The sequence below is a fragment of the Mandrillus leucophaeus genome, unplaced genomic scaffold (assembly GCF_000951045.1).
Source record: "Mandrillus leucophaeus isolate KB7577 unplaced genomic scaffold, Mleu.le_1.0 Scaffold43, whole genome shotgun sequence".
NCBI classification, from domain to species: Eukaryota; Metazoa; Chordata; class Mammalia; order Primates; family Cercopithecidae; genus Mandrillus; species Mandrillus leucophaeus.
Window position 1 is genome coordinate 173,474 of NW_012104587.1, and position 5,713 is coordinate 179,186.

The 5,713-nt window shown below is 43.4% G+C and overlaps 1 protein-coding gene across 2 annotated transcripts in view; it reads right to left on the bottom strand.

The window, feature by feature from the left end:
* Positions 1-1,186: 1,186 nt before the first annotated feature.
* Positions 1,187-5,713, bottom strand: part of CPSF7 (cleavage and polyadenylation specific factor 7, 59kDa) — a 41,814-nt gene continuing 37,287 nt past the window's right edge. For both annotated transcript variants that reach the window (XM_011993338.1, XM_011993337.1), the window contains exon 9: positions 1,187-3,258. The gene's annotated coding sequence lies outside the window, so the exon portion shown is untranslated. The remainder of the gene's footprint in view (positions 3,259-5,713) is intronic.

The window sequence follows — 5,713 nt, forward strand, 5'->3', positions numbered from 1 at the left end:
GCATTTAGGACACAGATTCAGATTCTGGCTCCATACCATGGCAGCAGCTTGTGGAGACTACTAATCATCCAGTGCCTGGCAGTGTTATTTCATTCATGTAATGATCCTATGAGGCAGAAGGAAATTAATCAGATGTTAAGTCATGTGTCCAAGGGCATTCAGCTTAGAAATGGAATTGGGATTTGAACCTAGAGTAACCATAAAGTCCTTCCTTTTCTACATCACCATGGTACCTCCTAGATGCAGCTCAATTTTGCCTCTAAGCTACCAGTCCTCACAATTTAGTTTGTAAGTCATCTGGGGCATAAAAACCAGACACCTAGACCTTAACTAGAGATTGTTACAGCATAGGAACAGGTGTCTTAGCAAGCATGACGTACAACTAAGATGTGGGTTACCATGGAACCCAATTTGAAAGTAATAGTTTACATTCTGAAGTATTCCAACTACTTTTTTTTCCTCCTTTAAGTTTCACATCTTGATAGCCCCTCTATGGAATGTCTCTTCTAAAGCTTGTTTTTACACTCATCTTGCCATTCCTGGTACCAATACACATTATCATTTGGTCTGTGGCTCACTTTTTTATCACTGAACCCTCCTTCACCTGGCTTTTTAAAGCCAAAAGCTTTTCTGGAGCCCAAGATCACCCACACTATATACTTCCTCATACTTAGTTTATAAAACATTCACATTTGTTATCTGTTTCTTAAAACATTCACGTGCAGAAGGCAGAACAGCTATTATTTTCATTTTGTAGGTGAAAAAGACCAGGGTTACACTGCTTGTCCATATTTACAGGTGGTGAACTAGGCACTACCAGTCAGGTCTTCTAACTCCTATCAAAAGATTCTTCCCTCCTTGAACTTGACATTGGAATTTGACTGTACAAGGTAGAACATTTGCTCTGAAAATAAGTCTTAGGAATCTTGAAGGGTAAAGGATAGTAACTTGGAAGTTTAACCAGCTTAAACGTTTAGATGGCCAAGGAAAAAAGCTAAACCTTAAGGGATGCCTCCAAAAGTTTGCATTAGAGGTCTCTTAGGAGGCTTTCCACAGTCAACTAAAGCCATGTATCACTGCCTGACATGCAATCCTGGCTAAGAACTTGGCATTTCACGGTATTCGTGTGTCTACATCAGCCCATGCCCATACCCCAGACACCTCAACAAATCTATTCAATGCAGAATCCATAAAACAGCTCACACCCCATTTATTATTTAAAAATATTTTGTTACAAAAGGAAAAAAATACAATGCAGTATAAAAGATTGACAGCGTCATCAAGTTTATTACACAATTTTCAACCTATCAGAAAGACAAACAAATCACCGACAACAGGGGGACGGGACCTTGGCCTTTTTGAGGGATGGGTGTTTTTTTTTCCTTTTGCTATCAGGAAATAAAACTAAAAATTGTGTCATTGAGAGTAAAAACAAAACAAAAATGGGGAGAAAAAAAATTCTCCGGGCAAACGGCATTTCTGGTATTCTATATATATTTTTCCTTAAACTGTCACCTTGTTTTTCTCTACATTTTAAAAGACACCCGGAGTTGCTCTCAATAAGCACATCACTTAACACTTGGCCAGTTGGGTGGGGTGCCATGTTCTGAAGTGGAGGTGGGGATGGGATTGGGGGACAGGGGAAAAAAAGCTCCAACCTGTAGCCTCTGTCCCAAGGGAATGTGCCTCTCCAACCCTGCGGGGGACTCCCTCAGTGACTGAGGGCTATATGAGAAACGTGCTGGGAACAGAGGAAGGGTTTAGTCCAATTCAGTCTCTCTCCTCTGACCCAGAAGGGTCTCTAGTGACCCTATGTCTCACATGCCAAGTCTCATCTCACATGCCACATCTCATGTTAGATGTCAGATGCCCTGTAGATGCATGCAGAAGTAGCATCACCCCATGGGTACCGCAGGACCTCGCTGCTGCCTCCTCCTTCAGCAGCAACCACATTACAATTTGGATGTTATGGAAAAGCAATTCCATTTGCCTGTAGAGAAAATGGCCCCCAGAATGCTGGTCCTTAGAACTCTTGAGCTGAGTTCATTCAAGTCGGGCTTTGTTTCTTCTGGCTCCTCATCTGAGGCAGGAAGTATCTCCAGGCAGAGTGAGAGGAGCTATTAAGTCAACAGTCAAAAGGTGAAAAGACACCAGATTTGTGACTTTACCTGCCTACTAGTGCCAGGTTATCCCACAATAAGTAAAAGTATGTACTTGGGGGATGCAAGCCCATGCTTACATCAAACCTGAAAGAAGAAAAGCCTATGAAAGTAGGCCATATCCTGCCCAACTTGCTTCTTTCCCCATTCCTCCTGGTTACTTCACAAGGGTTCTTCATTGCTGAGGTCCCAATGTCCCCATCTCCCAATGGGCAGTACCTTCCTCTAAAACAAGGAAGTAGCCTTCTGGGGGAAGGGCTCCATGTGTTAAATGGAAAAGCCCCAGGGAAAGGGAACAACTAAGAGCTGGTTATTGCAAGAGGTACCCAAGCACTAAGCAGCAGAGGGTGGTAATTGGCTCTGCCAGGCTTCCCAGCAGAAAGCAACCTCATAGGCCTTCTCTGCTTAGGAGGGGCAAGTCCACTGAGAAGGCTGGGCAGCGCAGACTTGAAAGAGTTCAGCCCTCTGGGAGGTCAAGGAAATAAACCGTCAATACGTGAGAGGGAAAGCAGGAACAGAAGTAGCTTTGCATAAGGTAATTTCTGTTCTCATGGTCCCTCCTCAAAGGGCTGGGAAGGTAAAGGAGTTAAACAAAGAAGTGGTATGTTAGCAAGGGGGTTTGGACCCTCTTGGCCCCATTAAATCTAGTGCTGAGGGCAGGACCCTGGGCATATTTTGGCACACCCAGTCACTCTCCTAGATCCTGCATGGAGGATCTATTTTCTTTGGGAAGGAAGTCTTCCCATCAACCTCACCATTGAACTGCTCCCGGAGAATCAGAAACTCATACGTTTTCTTGGACAAAGCACCATTCTCTATGGAGACCAGGGGCCTGGACATGTTCTTTTCTTCCTGTCTGCCACCCCTCCCAATCACACGAAGTCTTTAGGTTCTTTCCCCTGGCAAACAGGAGCTGTGGGATTGGGAGGGCTGCCAAGCAGTCTTCAATCCTGTGGGGCAGAGGGTATTCCCTGGGTGTCTGGAGGGAGTTAGGGGTTTGGAGGAAAGGGAAGGGGGTGGGGCGGCCTCCGTCCTTTAGTCCTGATCAAGGTGAGGAGATGCAAGTCCATTAAAAAAACATTTGCTTCCAACCAGACTCCTGCAATGAGAACATCAGAAGAGAAGAAAGAAAACACAAGTTAGAGGTTACTTTCTGAATGACAGGGGCTTATATAAAACACACATTTTCTAACGCTACAACATAAGAAGTAGGGAATGCAGACAGAGAATGCAAGCCTGGGAAAACAAAGCAGCATTGTCTGACACTAGAAGTGGTGAGGAATGGTTGGAGGAGAAGCTACAGTGTGTAGAGAGAAAAAAAGCAGTGACATCCATTATAAAGATTAGGTGAAAAAACAGAATGAAATGAGGTCTCTGAAAGTTTGACTGAAAAGGAGACTTCGGCTGCCAAAGTATGGAAACTCTGACACATTTCAAGAAAAGTTACTAAAAGGGAATAAGGTGAGTTTAAATATGGGTTCAGAAATCTATTCTGGTCAAGTCATAGCTTACCTTAAGGGGAAGGGGGAAAAATCTGGAAATGGGAGGTTTAGTGGTAAGGAAACAAGTATGTACACAACCAAATCATTAATCCCCAAACACCCAAGAGGTTCTAGCAGGCAGGATGCACATACACAGGAAACTCTTAAATCCTTTTTTTTTTTCTTTTTAAAGGAGTCCTGGCTAAAAGTGCTTTTATGAGTACGTGTATGCACAAACACAGCCCCAGAGATTTTCCAAGATGTACTAAAACTCAAGAGATTTTTAAGTCTTTCCTCGCATGACAGCCATGGGTGAGGAACCAGGAAACATACTAACACTAAGCAGGAGTCACATGGCCAGGCCAGAACAGAAAGCAGAGCATGGAAGAAACCTAAATGCAGTTAAGAACTTTTACCCGGCCAGGCGCGGTGGCTCACGCCTGTAATCCCAGCACTTTGGGAGGCCGAGACGGGCAGATCACAGGGTCAGGAGATTGAGGCCATCCTGACTAACATGGTGAAACCCGTCTCTACTAAAAATACAAAAAATTAGCCGGGCGTGGTGGTGGGTGCCTGTAGTCCCAGCTACTGGGGAGGCTGAGGCAGGAGAATGGCATGTACCCAGAAGGCAGAACTTGCAGTGAGCCAGATCACGCCACTGCACTCCAGCCTGGGTGACAGAGTGAGACTCCATCTCATTAAAAAAAAAAAAAAAAAAAAACTTTTACCCAAAAATAAGGGTCTATTAAGCCACCTGTCACATGGCCACCAAACAAAGTTCCTAGTACACTCAGCCCCTGTTCCAATGCTGCAATATCCATCTGTGGGTGGTGGTATGGTCAGTCTGAGCATATAAAACATTATTAATAGTCAAAGGGAAAATGAGGAATTAGAATTTCTCCTAATGCCCAAACCAGCAACACAGCCTACACACAAATGTTTACCTTTTACATAACTACTTCTGTAAAGTGGCCTTATAAAACCTAGAGGAGACATCTATGTCCTCCCTGATCCTTCTACACACCGAAATGACACTATTTTCAGCTTGGGTCCTCAGAATCTATATGACCCAAGCCTTCCTGGCCTGTCTAAACACCTATGCAGGCTGGTATTTGTCCCATTTTCTCTAAGGGAAAACTGAAGCCCTCAGTGCACTCAATTTCATACCATTAGGGCTTCTGAATCTTTGAATTAGATCCAAATTGAAGAGAAAGCTCAGTTTTCAATGGATAATGAGTATAGGAAAGAGATGAGAATGACTGTATTTCAAGTAGCATAATATCCTAAAATAATGAGATAACTGACATAGTTGAGAGCTACAAAAAGTTGAAGACACAGGTTGCAGAGAATAACTTGTACACCAAGAGAAGCAAGCCACAGCACTCAATTCTTAAATCTCCATGGCTACATTTTGGTGCCAATGTTGGAATGCAGGCAGAAATCAGAGATTCCCTCACTGGGCCAATTAGCCTTCAGGCCCCAGAACTGGGTCCTATGCTGAGAAAAGATGGACAAAGAAGGCTACTGTTCTATTGCTGCCTCTGAACAAAATGTACCTTTCACTCTCACGGAACACCTGTCATCATAGAATATAAATACGATTCATTTCTAACTAAAAGGTTGCTATAAATGAGGACCATGTACCATCTTCCCAACATGAAACTTCCTAAGCCATTACTTGGTCACTACAGATGGAAATAAGAGTCCTTAGGGTGAGAATGTAAGAAATTGACATTCTTGGGGTGCCTGATTCAGTGCTTTTAGACTGTATTATTCAGATGAAATAACCACCATATCAAAGGGGTGACCAGGAAAAGTGGGGAAGTAGAAAACGTGTCTCAGAGTTAATTTTTCCCATCTTGTCATGGGCCTACACAAGTCAAATGACTGTTTTCTAGGCAATATTGTTACGGCATTTTCAAAGTTACCAAAAGAGAGTTATCCTCATAATGGGAGAAATAGTCTCGTCTTATTTTATTTTTATTACTATTATTTTTTGAGACGAGGTCTTGCTGTATTGCCCAGGCTGGAGTGCAGTGGCATAAACATGGCTCACTGCAGCCTCCATCTCCC